We start from the raw sequence: 14,520 nt of genomic DNA on the forward strand, positions 1-14,520 counted from the left end.
TAAATGGTCACTTCTGGAATTAATGATCACTGAACCATTTCAAACACAACTAGATTAGTTTAACTTAAATTAAAACAATGAAAAATTCTTATGATTAAAATTTGTGGATCAAAATAAGTTTAACATGTATCCACCAACTAAACACCAACATACGTATACCAAAATGACATGGTAGTTGATTAGCACAAGAATAAAAAAATTTCAAAGATTCACGGTTTAAGAAACGTAGCTTCTTCAACAATTGGTTCATCACGTTACTTGCAAGTATAGTCCAAAATGCATCTTTTCCTTTGGCAAGGAATCTATCAATCCAAAATTGTTCTCGACAAAAACAAAAGTTGCATTAGGATTAGATTCCGTGGTGGCGTGAAGATTATTAACTAACTAAAGTTTATCCAACAAAACTGATTAAACAGAAGATGCTGAATCCTTTCCAACTGCTGTGGATAATTAAATTACCAACAATTCATTCTCCACCACTCCAATTGCAACAGAAAGAAAAAACCCTTTAATAAAAATCCACGCAAAATAAAAAAAGTTAATTTTTTTTTTCAAAATTAACAAAATTATGAATTTCTATAAATAATTAAAATATTAATATTTATTAGGTTATAAGATAGAACACGCTTATCAAATAAACATTAATCTATTATAAAATATCTTTATTTTTAATTAGTGTGAGATTTGTAATATATAAAATTTAAATAATCAAAATTATTAAAAATATTTTTTTTAATAAAATTTATGTGTAATTTAATGTTATAAAATCGTCTTGAAAAGTAAGATTTATAATTCACTTATATAGTTGATATAAAATATCTATCATGCTATTTTACATTGAAAAAGGAACATATCAAATTATATATTTGTTAATAGTTCTAGAATGACTGATAAGACGTGACACAATAGATTTCATAAATTTCTATTAGAATAAATTTTAATACTACCTTAATAAATAAGTTTTTATCTCATTTAAACTTATAAAATAATTTTGTAAATTATGGATTGTTATCCATCTTAAATTTTGGTCTGAGAATAATGTAACATAATAATTGTGAAGAGAAATAAATAAATAAATAAAGAGGAAGTTTGGCTACAAAGAAATTGTTAATTTAATGGATGAATATTATAAGTGCTTTCATTTCATTTGTTAAGCTTTGGGAGGAAGCAAAATCTTTCGTGTAACACTAATATATCCTATCATTTCACTTCTACTTTTACGGATACACGAAATTAATTAAGAAATATCTTATCACGTTACTTAATAATTGAGTATTGGTATATTTCAATTTAATTATGTATTATCATTTCGAAAAAATACATCGTCTTTGTCAACGGAAAAAATATAACAGTATTTATTACCTTTTCAGATAATTATTACAAAAAATAATAAATTTATTGTCTATATCAATTTGTCATTAAATAATAATATAAAAGATTGGATAGTAACTAAAATTGTATAAATTTTTTTCTCCAAATAATTGTTTTATTATTTTATAAAAGAAAAAAAAATTAAATTAGTCATTATCGAATGATATAATTGATCATATTTTTTCTTCATCAATAAGATTTAAATTCAAAACCTTATTTAAGATATCCAAATCCAATTTCATTAGGATAGTTTATTTTCTCTTATTAATTTTAAAATCATATAAATTTTATCACCAAAAATCCATTGGGAATATAAGAATAATTTATTTATTTTTATATTAAATTAATATAATTTAGTTAGAATAAATATTTTTTTATTGATTTTGAAAAAATAGACTATAAATCTTTTGAAATTAAGTTAAATTTTATGACATCTAATCATTTATATTTTACATTCACAATTTTAAACAAGAATGGTCTCTTAGGATATTTACCATCGAAGATGATTTTTAAGCAACTATTATCATAGATCTTATATTGCATAAAGATGTTACGAATAATAGTCCTTTGTCTTTGTCTTAGTGCCTTAGTGTCTCTTTACTAAAAAAAATCAATATATTTCAATATAATTTGATTAAGTACTTATAATAAAGTGTTAAAATATGAATGTCTTAAAAATCAAATTAGGAATAGTTGCGGAGTAGTTGCGGGCCAAACAAACCTCATTCTTAGTTAATAATGTCTATAGTCTAAACAATACTTAATTTTAGCTATGTGTACTTGTGTTCCAAACAATACTCAGTATTGTCCATGAGTAGCTACAAACAATATCCAATCTTAGTTAGGAGTGATTGTGTTTCAAACAGTACTCGGTTGCTTAGCCATGAGTGGTTACGTTCCAAAATAATACTCTCTTTTTTATCCAATAATGATTATGTTCCAAATAATACTTGATTGTTTAGTCAAGAGTGGTTGAGGTTCAAATAATATTCATCTTTATTTTGCAGTGGTAGTTAGTATAACGAAACTTGATCAAGAACTAGACATAGTCTTAGTTAATAGATGATTAGTATAAAAATATCAAATGTAAATCTTTCTTTACTCTCAACACTCTTACATTACATGTTATTGAATTGTCATCAAACTTTAAAGAATGAGAGTCTTTTGAACTAGATTTTCGAAAATATATTGATAATGAGTTTGTCCACTTACAATTGTGTCTAACTATTTTAACTATGTCTAACTATTTTAACTAGATGTTGATTTTGTGAAATACTGCAAAATGTTTTAATACACAACTTAATTGCTCCTTCTTATGTATTTTACCTTTTTTTACACTCCTCTTTTTTCCTTCTTCTTCTGACATGTTACGTCTTCATTGTCACCATTGTTTCTCATGTCTTCTTATTTCATTAAAATTGTCTCTCCTATCCTCTTACATCGTTGTCATTGTCTTAGCATTTGCTTGCACTACCGCCATTTCCTCACATTGTGCTTGAGTTGTCACCATCAGTGATACAAACCAAGCCAACAAGGAGATGACCAATGATGCAAATTACCATTCACACTATGAGAAGTCATCTCAACTTTCAAATGAAGACCCCACCAAGGATCTAGCAGACCTCACCAGAAGAAGAAATGAGCAAAGACCAGAACATCAAATGTTCTTTCTTCTGGTCTTCTTAAAAATAAAACATACTGTAAATAATTTGGGCTCACTTTAGGGGTCCAAATAGCACGATAGGCTAGAATAAGGCGCCTTTAGAATAATAGAGGGTGTAGTTATCATTTTAGCTTGTTTCTAGCCCTTTAGGAAGGAAAGCTGACCTAGTTTCTAGAACATTAAGCCTAAGGTGCATTTTTTACTTAGTCAAACCCTAAAGGCAACCCCTCTCACATTTACCATCCTATCCTTGCCCATCTTGTTTTCCAAGGCACCCATTCATATAAATAGGGTGTCTTACTCCATGTATTTACATGTTGAATTTGAATAGAAAAGTTACTCTGCACAAATTGTGTGAGGTGTTTGTAAGACTTGTTTCCTCTTAGCATTAAGTCTCATCTTGAGTGATTGGAGAGCTCTCAAGTGGCGACCATCTCACTTACTTGGAGGAAGACCACACTCTAAGTGGCGTGACCAACTCTCTTCCATCACATAAGCTTTTCCTTCCTTCATCTCTTCCATTTTTCCATTACTCCATTTATCTTTGTGTTCTTATGTTCTTATTTCCCTCCATTTTCATTTTGGTTTCCATCATGCTTTTATGTTTCCTTCCATGTTCATTTAATTTCCGCTCTTCATCATCAATCACCATATACTTGTATTTTTCCTTTGCCCTCTAAAAGTGAACCTTTAGACTTACTTAACCACTTGGTTAAGTTCGTGTCCAGTGGGGATCATCTTTGGGTTCTCACCATATAATTGATAAAATCTCAATCCTAAGTAAAGTGTCATATCTAAAATGTATAAATCTAAAATCAACTCACATCAATTAGTGTGTCTTATTGGGTTTGTGTCGCATTGTCTAGCCAACATTGTCTATTTGCACCACCACCAGTGCCTCCATTTGATTATCTTTATTTAAGTAAACTCTCTTGTGCTCTATAGTTTGTGCTTCATTAGTTTTTCAAATTTGATTATCATTTGTGGCTTGACATTTGTACTCTTTATGATTTCTGAATATGTTATGATTGTATTTGAACAAAGCAGTATTAGATGTAGAAATGTCCAACCTCTCACAAATTGCATTGTTTTATTTTTGGAAAGTCCACATTTTAGGTATTATGCTATTGAAATTTTGGAAAAATTGTATAGTACACTTATCAAACTTGAAGGTTCATGTAAACTCGTAAGAGTTTCGTGAACTTGACTTGTATGCTCAAATAGTAAATTATAATATTACATTTTTTGTAATTAATACTATTTTTTTAATATAGTATTTAGTTGAAGAATAAAAATAAAAATAAAAATATGATATATTTAAATAAATCAATAAAACAAATATTTGTGTAAGTAGTATGTAAGTTACAAATAAAAAATAATAGATAAAATAATAAACAATGAAAATAATTAAATTGTAATTATCAAATTATATGTTTTAATTTATTTCATAAGAGAAAATTATAATTTATAACAATAAATTAACATAATAAAAAAGTATGATGTCATTTTCGTAAATCGTAAATAATAAATATTACATGCTTAAAAAGTTTTCAAAGGAAGTTGAAAATTGTGATAACAAAGAATTTTTATTGTAGGTTTTCTCATATACTTATTTGTAATGATTGATTTATTGAACACATAAAGTTAGTTTGATAATAAAGTATTATATTAGTTGAAATTTGTTTGATATTAGTAATATATTGCATTCAATGAACCTCAATTTTGTATTTGAGATTCAATATAAAATTAAGAACTACCTCCAATTTGAAATGTTCCTTTGATTTCTTGTATATAAGGACCAGAGAAAGAAATGTTATTAATCATTTTTTCTAATTTAAGGAGGATGACATCAAAAGTTCTTTTTTGGTCACAATAAACTTGTGTCAATTCAAGTCAAAACAGTTGTCAACCTCTATTTTTTAGTTCAAGGAAAGATGAAAGTTTTCATACCAAATACACATGGAATGATGACGAAACATGACTTTAGTTTGTTCAAAGTCGTTAAGATGACAAATGAAATGTTACTACATTTTTTTTGGTTTTCATGTTAACTCATAAATAAATATATCGTTAACTAGTTGATAAATAATGCCTAATTCGTGACTAGGATGTTAGGAAAAAAATACAATCTACTTAGGTACATAATGCTACCCCTTTATTATCTCGTAGAGGTGATAAAAAAAAAACTTGAGTAGTCGATGGTGAAAGAGAAAACACTACTTTCATTTACTTTTGAGGAAGATATTGGTGCAATTTAGCCACTATCATCACTTTCGCGCGACCAAAAATGAAAGCAGACCAATGTTAAAGCATCATACACATATACTTTTGAGGAATAACATCAAGTTTCTAAGAAGATCATAAGTAAATATGTTTTTTACTTATGCCTACTTATTACTTATACATAACTTAAATCATAATCTATTTTGGTTATGCTACAAGATTCTCTATTTGAACAAAGCTCACAAGTTACTTGTTCTCCTCATAATCGTCAAGATATATATACTTGTTATTGCTTTTTGGACGACATGAGCACCTTGAAAGTATGTGTGTGTGTTGTTGGACTAGGAGTGAACATTCACTAGTATTGTGGTGTATATTCACATGAATCCTGCTCTTTTGGGGCACCCAACCAAGAGGTGATACAACAGTTCCCATGAGGTCACAAAGGAGGCTACACAAAAGATGGGACAAGAGTTTGATCTATGACTTAAGATGTTAGAGCTCTCACAGTTGTTGTATAATAGTCTATTGTGCCTCAAATGGTTAAAGTCAACATGGTGTTTTGCTCCTAATAATCCATCATGAGATTGTATTGATTCCATAAGCCAATGTGAGTTATATGTTAATAACATTTCTCCACTTCAATTGGTGGCCTTTGGGAAAGTCTTCAAAGGGGCCACTGTGTTACACAATGTGTCTCTCCTCCCCTTATGTAAGCCCCTTTGAACATTAATAATCACATTGTTTTGTTAACTAAATCATTGATTTTGCTTTAAACCATTGTGCTTTTTGGTATGTGTTTAAATTATGCATGGGTGAGTGAAAAGATGTATGTAGTGATTTTAAATTATTATAACTTGCATTATTTTATAATATATAATTATTTGACTTCAAATCAATTAACTACATCATATTAGACATAAATAACTTATTTTATTAACTTTTATAACATATTAGGTAGGTAATTGTCATATTGGATTAGTTGTCACACCTTTTAGTTCATTAATTTTTTTTATATAGATTTTTATGTTTTAGAATTGTTGACCTTTTATATTAAGAAGTGTACTTTAAGCCTAACTCAAACCCATAAAATCGGCTCATGGGGTGAGGTTTGCACCCACTTATATACTATGAAAGACTCTAATCTCTAGTCGATGTGGGATTTCCAACACACCCCCCTCACGCTGAGACTGACAACTCGTGTGTGGGACTATATATTATGGATGGTCCGATAGCGGGTGGCACGATAGGCCCAACACAAACACTCGTTTGGATAGGCTTAAAATGACTCTGATACCATATTAAGAAGTGGACTTTAAGCCTAACTCAACCCCATAAAACCGGCTCATAAGGTTGAGGTTTGCACCCACAATATACAATGAAATGTCCTAATCTCTAGTCGATGTGGGATCTCCAACACACCCCCTCACGTCGAGAGTGAGAGCTCGTGCGTGGGATAACATATTATGGGTGGTCTGATAACAACCCAATAGCGGGTGGCTTGATAAGCCCAACAAACACTCGCTAGGATAGGTTCAAAATGACTCTGATACCATATTACGAAGTGGACTTTAAGCCTAACTCAACCCCATAAAACCAGCTCATGAGGTTGAGGTTTGCACCCACTTATATATAATGAATTGTCCCATAATATATAGTCTCACGCACAAGTTGACAATCTCGACTTGAGGGGGTGTGTTGGAAATCCCACATTGACTAGAGATTAGAGTCTTTCATAGTATATAAGTGGGTGCAAACCTCACCCCATGAGCTGGTTTTATGGGGTTGAGTTAGACTTAAAGTTCACTTCTTAATATTTTAACACTTACTTATAATTATTTTTAATATCTTTTCTAATATTAGATAATATTCTTAGGTTATGAATGTCTTCCATTATTATTATTATGGAGATTTTATTATTTGATTATAAATGATATTGAACCCATATAGTACAAATTGTAGGTCTTGAATGACTTTTCTTAGGTAAAAGTTGATTAAATTGAGCTAGACATTACAAAATAGGACTACTATTAAAAATAACTAAAAAACGATTGTGAAGGAAATTTTGTGTGATTATTGTGTGAACCATAATTTTTGTGTGATTCAACTAACACGGGTTGTGTGATTATTAACCATCATTATATGTTTTTGTATACACAATTTACTTTAAAAAATAAGACTATAGTATAATAGTTGTGTCCATAACCATAGTCATATAAGATACATACAACAATGATTCAATCCTTTATTAGAAATCAAATTCATTTTAACTATGACTATGTTTAAAGTTTTAGATACTATATTTAAATAAGCTTATTTTTAGATACTTAAAGTATTTAACCATCATTACATAACTCCTTCCCAAAAAATATATCATATAATTTATTTTATAATTTGCTATCATATTTAACAAGATAATTTTTTTTTAATATGAGAAGGGACACTAAGTTTTATATAAAAATATTTTGAATTCATGCTATTAAATTAAATGTATGAGTCTCTTTTCCAAATATTCCTACATCTTTTGGTAAACTCTGTGCGAAAATAATTACATTGAAAGAGGTAAAAAGCAAGAAAGAATCTTTTATCACGGGAAATTAGGAAAATGAGTAATTGCACAGGAAGAGAAAAAAAGGGACAAATGTTGTTTGGGTAATATTTTAAACAAACTCACAACCATGACAAGAAATACAGCTACTTATTCCCATATGTATGTACAATCTACAAATACAACAGAAACAATTTACGTGTAGCTCAAGCGAAAACACAGCAAAACTTCTCAACACCTTTTTACTCACTCCCTATCAAACTGCTCTGATTAGTTTGGTAAGAGGAACGGGTAAACGAGGAACTTGTTGGGTTTCATACAGTATTCCAATAGAACTAGTACTAGGAGGAAGGGTCAGGGGATTTGTTTGTGGTTTATCATGTTACTTGTTTTGTTGTGAGAGTTCATGAATGGGGTTTGGTGTGAAAAGGAGGAAGAAGAGAGGAGAAGCAGAGGGAGCGGGAGAAGGAAGGATGCGCAAGTCTTTCAAGGATTCACTCAAGGCTCTTGAAGCTGACATCCAGTTTGCCAACACACTGTAAATTTAATTCTTCCTTTTTCTCTTTCCAATCTAAACCCACGAAGGTTTTTCTTTTCATTTCAGTTACTTAAGTGATTTTGAATGCTTCCCTTTTCTCAAATTTCTTCCTTTTTTACGAAGATGCTATCTTTTTTGGATTCCAAATTGTGGGTCTTATAATGGCTGCAATCCTGGAGCTATTTAGATGTAAACTCGTTTTTTTTTTCTTTTTCATTATAGTTTGGTTCTGTTCATCCTCGCATATTACAATGTCATGGTTTTGTTTTGTTTTTCTGGTTTATAATAACCTCCCATGCTTACTGGTGTAAAAGACCAGTGAAGGAATCTAAGTTGAAGGAAAGGAAAACAAATAACACAAGACTGGCTTTGTATGCTTTTTTTTTATTGAACTTCTTTTCTAATAAAGTTTTCATTTTGAAGGACACGGGATAATTCAATTCTTTTTGGTGTTTTCCCATTGGGTGGCAAGGATGCCTCAGTTTGTGGCATTGTCACCATCTCTTTTTGTAAAGAGGATCCCAATCAAGTTAATTAAAGTACACCTTTTTACATTTTTTTGTGTGGATAATGGTGGTGCTTCTTATACTAGGTTCAAATACCCTGCAAAATTTTAACAAATAAATTTTCAATTTTCGAATGGTTCCCTTTAAAAGCATAGCAGTTACTGTGCTACAAGACAATGAGACATGATTGAATCCTAGCTTCCAGTTTTTTGTGCATTTTAACGCTGTGAGATTATCCAGTCTTTTCAATTTTTTTATTTGAACATTATTCTAGTGCAGACTTCTACTGTTAGCCCAACAAAATGAGACAAAGAAGCTTTTATATGCCGATTTTAAATGATACATAGCTGCCCATTCCCTTCATTGTTCCATCCAATGTTGATTTTTTCTCTACCAAAAAATTGAAAAAAATCCACTATCTAAGGTTTTTAACTCGTTCTTTGTGCTAAATATGGTTTGAATCAGAGCTTCTGGGTATCCAAGTGGCGGTGCCAGCTTCCAAATGAGATTGTCCTACAGCCCTGCTGCTCAGTTCTTCCTTTTCCTGGTTCAGTGGACTGACTGTCATCTTGCTGGAGCCTTAGGATTGCTCAGAATTCTAATATACAAGGTGCTTTCCTGCTTCTTCATTTAGCTTATTAATATTACCCTTTTCCTTTAAGCATGACATTTTAAAGCTTACTTTCCATATCAAATATGATAGTGTAAAATCTAACCATGACCAATGTTACTGTTTTGTTGTCATGCTAGTGAATAATAACCAGAGGAAATAGTCTATGTACTAACCGTATAAAGAAATTTTACATTATTATCCAATCACAAATCATTCTATAAGGTGAACTTGTTGACTTTTACAATAACTTTCTTAGTCATAGTAATATTGACTTCTGATTGATTGATAATGTAACAGTGTGTACACTGACAGAGCATATCCATTAAATTCTAATACGTATTGGGTTCATCACAGGCATATGAAGATGGGAAGACAACCATATCCATTTACGAAAGAAAAGCCAGTCTAAAGGAGTTCTATGGTAAGTGAATAGAAATAATGGAATCATGCCATGTGTGCATCCATATGATAAGAATTATTATCTTTACCCGACCCTTTTTGAAAAAGTGCTTCATAATCCAAATGTGATTACTTTTACACCCTCCTGACTACAATAACAGGTATGGTATTTCCCTCTTTATTGCAACTTCACAGAGGAATCACTGAAGTTGAAGACCGAAAACAAAAACATCTATGTGCTACTAAGTATAAGCTTAAAGATTTGACAAGCAAAGGAAAGCTTTCTGAAATTGACATCGAGAGAGAAGAAGAGTGTGGTATTTGCTTGGAGATGAATAGCATGGTTGTATTGCCCAACTGCTATCATTCAATGTGTATGAAATGCTACCAAGACTGGTGAGTGAATTGAGACAACAATTTAGTGCACAATACTTTTAATAATTAAGGGTGTGTTTGTTTTACATAGATTACACCTTCTCATACATATCTAAAGTGAGACAGGATTTCTGATAACCATCTTAAAATTCATGGTCTCTTAGTAATTGTGATTTCTTATAGATTTATATGGGCTAAAACAAACTAATGAAACATACTAACCCATCAAAATTCAATGAACCCATTGTATTATGGTCTTGGAAACCTATTCATATTTATCAAGTCTTAGAATAAAAGTGAATATTGAATAAAGAATCTTCCACCTATTCATATTATTGTAGTTTTTGTGGTTAGCATGAATCTGGAGGCCTTGTCTAATGTTCCTCATTTTGTTACAATACTTGTCAGTGGTATATTCTAGATCATATAGCATTCTGTAGTCAAATAATTGTTTTACATCTCCTGAAACATTTTTAATTTAAGTGAACAGAAATATCAGGTCACTATTTTTTCTTTGAGTGAAATCTGCAAAATTTCTGCCAAAAAGCCAAACTGTGTATCAACCATAAATTTGTTATCATATCAGTTATTATTTGATGGTTTTTTTTTCACTTCTAAGGATTCTTGTTTTCTCTGTTGGTTTAGGCACGCAAGATCTCAATCTTGTCCTTTCTGTCGAGACAGTCTCAAAAGAGTAAACTCTGATGATCTTTGGATCTACATTAGCAGCAGTGAGATTAATGACTTGGCTTCAATCAACAAGGAGAATGTGAAAAGATTATTCATATATATAGAAAGTTTGCCTCTAAATGCCAGATCCTATATTCACCATGTCATATCATCACCACTAGTGATTGTCAATTAGTAGAAAGTTCATAGCTTATAAATTTCTAACTTTTATGATTCTCAGTTTGTGCAGGAATTTCTCCATTTGTAAATGTTACCTTGTGATCACACTCCATATTATATACTCATTTCATTGGAATTAATTTAAGGGTTAACTAGTCCAAATATTCCTCCTTGTCCATGACCCCATGACACTTATTTTGCTTTGCATTTTTGGTTTTGGCTTATGGATGGTGCTAGCAATATAACTAATTAAAGCAGAACTACTTGCCATTTTCTCCATGTAGGTATTGTTTAGACCTGTGATGCATTTTTTGTTATGGTGGATCAGACTATTCAGGTTGATCAATTTTATAGAGGTATCATTTTCATAAATTACACATTAAAAATGAAAATAAAAGAAGAAAATGCATTCTCAAATGAGATATACTTATGAGATCTGTTTGATTTGAGAAATTTTTTAATGTTTTTATAATAATTACCAAATTATAACTTTATTTTTCATTTTGGATATTTTTTTAAAGATGAGTACACAAATTTAGGTGTTTGGTTGCAAAGTTTTGTGTGAATTTGAAGTTTGGGAATGTTTCTTTCACAGGATTAATTTATGTTTTAAAAAGTAATGTATCCAGAAACTACCTTTTCATAAATATTTTTCTCATAGAATCATTCTTTTAGGAAAAAGAAGTAGGAATTTATCTTTTACGATTTAAAAAGTGTTTTGTCACAATAAAAATGATATTTTACTCTTATAAAATGTGATAAATCATTAAGATTTACCACAAAAATAAAGTTACTTTTAATTCTTATAAATTTTATATAAATGTTTCTAAAAATATTTATGACAAAACAAGTATATCTAAATGGAATTCCTGATTCTGTAAAAAAATATGATTTGATGATAGACTTTAGTCCTTATTATATTTTTTAAAATTGTTATAAGTTATATTTTTTAACTGTTATTTAAGAAAAGTTATTTTTATTTAATTTTTAAATATATATTTTTTATCAGTATAAGAAGAATTGAATTTGTGAAATAAATTGTAAAAGTGACAAACAAAAATTTTAATTTAGAAAAAGAACTTAAATATCACATAATTGCATATAAGTGTACTAATTGATTAAGGAAAGTAAAAAAAGGAAAGAAAAGAAGGAAAAATATTTAGAAAATGAGGTTACCTGGATTAAAGAAAAGAGAAAGGAAAAAGTTGGACTAACTATGCATTATAGACTATGCCACGAATACGAATATATGTATAATCTCTAAATCTAAATTGTACAACACAGACACCATATATATTATATAATTATGAATTATATAAATTAACAATAAAAATAAAGATTTATGTACACAAATATATTTGATATATGTTTCTCATGGCTGATTCAAAAGGATTTATTCATTTTTTTAAAAATTAATATATTTTTTCTTTTTAAAATTATGTTAGAACTGTGTTAAAATTGTCAGAAATCCAATAACTATTTTTTTTAATTGGACACTTTATCGATACGTGTTATACGAGTGTCAGTGTCTGATACGTGTGTTCAAGACATACCATTTAAGGGATGCGTCCGAGGCTTATAGGTGCCGAAAGTTGTTACTATATAATGATGTAATAGAATAGATTTTGGATATAAATATTTATTTTTTAAACATAATTTGATGTAAAAATAATTTTTAAAATATAAATTAGAGTTAAAATAAATCTTAAGTAAAATTAAAAAATATTATTAAATCAAAAGTTATATTTTAAAATTATTTTATTTTATTTATTATTTTAATATTATATTTATGTTATTTATTTTATTATAAAATAAGAACATATATTAATAAAATATTAATTTATTTATTAATTTAATGTTCTTATTTTAATTATTATTTTTATAATGTAGAAACATATTCCTAAAATACTAAATTAAATTAAATTAATTTCATATTTTAATTATTTATTTCTTATAATATAAAAATGTATTAATTATATAAGTACGAGGACAAAATGTTTATAATATAGTATAAGATTAAACATTACTAAAATAATCGATTGATTTTGAATTCAGTATAATCAATTACGTGGTAAATATTTGATTATTATTTACGTAAGTAATCGATTATGTTGAAATCGACTATATCAAATTGTTGAAAGCGATTATGTTGAAATTTACAAGTCCAAACGTAAGGTTATTTAAAATTTAAGAATGAGGTATCATATTAACATCCATAAATAAACAAAAATATTAAAAAATATCAATTTAGTGATAGTTTACTTTAAATTTTTTTATCGATCTCCATGCAAATTATAAATAAACAAAAAATATTAAAAAATATCAATTTAGTGATAATTTATTTTAATTTTTTTTATCGACCTCCATGCATATTAAAAGAAATTCTAATATAGAGATTAAATAAGTCCTTCAAGTATAAAATTAATGGATATTTTGTAGCAAGAACATATTATAAAATAACTAACTGTGTTTTTTTATTTAGATTCAATATTTTAATACAAATTATAATTATAATTTTTAATTAAAATGAATATTAGTATTGTAATTTTAATTAATAAATATATTATTATGTAAATAAATATATATTTTCCTATTTTAAAATTGTTATTTTATGGTGTTTAGTTTTCATAAGGGCCTTTTTATTTAGTTGTTTTAATAAAGTATTTTTGAGAATATAGAAAAGAAGTAATTCAAAATTCAGAGATTTGACACAAATGATTTATTTTTTTATTTATTTATGTTATTAAAAAAAATTATTTTAAAAGTAGACATCATCAGAACTATTTTATATTTTTAAAATACAAAAATTGAGAGAAATGAACTTCTAGTTACTTTAAAAAAATTTATAAAAAACTATAATTTACACAATATCTAAAAATAATGATTTTTTTTTTTACAAATTTTGAAAATAATTCTTAGATGTCTACATAAATGAACTCTAATTAAGGAAGTTTGCCACAATTTGGATTTGGGTATTACGGCATGTAGAGTGTTTCTTCCTGCACCTCCATATATTCTTCTCCCACCTTCATAAATTTTCGTATTTTAAAAAATGTCCTTTTTGTAATATTTCGGATTACATAATCCGAAAGTTATTTGTCACATTTATAATTAGCTTCTGGATTACATAATCCAAAAGTCTTTTTTCATATGCATGATTAGCTTAGGATTACATAATCTGGAAGTCTTTTCTAGCTTTCGGATTATGTAATAGCCTTTTACATAATCTGGAAGTTACTGTAAAATCCAGACTTTTGGATTATATAATCCGAAATACCATTCTGGATTATGTAATCCGAAATACCATTCTGGATTATGTAATCTGAAATATGGAAGTGGTACAAGAAGGATAAATTTTTTTCATGTTTTGTGTGAGAGTGCAAGAAGGAGGTGCATAAAGAAAAAAATCCAGCATGTGTATGTAATGTGTATGTC

At 28.5% G+C, this 14,520-nt stretch overlaps 1 pseudogene; it reads left to right on the forward strand.

The window, feature by feature from the left end:
- The first annotated feature begins 7,947 nt into the window (after window positions 1–7,947).
- Window positions 7,948–11,247, forward strand: LOC137825880 (E3 ubiquitin-protein ligase AIRP2-like; annotated as a pseudogene).
- Window positions 11,248–14,520: the final 3,273 nt, after the last annotated feature.

The sequence above is a fragment of the Phaseolus vulgaris genome, chromosome 8 (genome assembly GCF_000499845.2).
Source record: "Phaseolus vulgaris cultivar G19833 chromosome 8, P. vulgaris v2.0, whole genome shotgun sequence".
Taxonomy (NCBI): domain Eukaryota; kingdom Viridiplantae; phylum Streptophyta; class Magnoliopsida; order Fabales; family Fabaceae; genus Phaseolus; species Phaseolus vulgaris.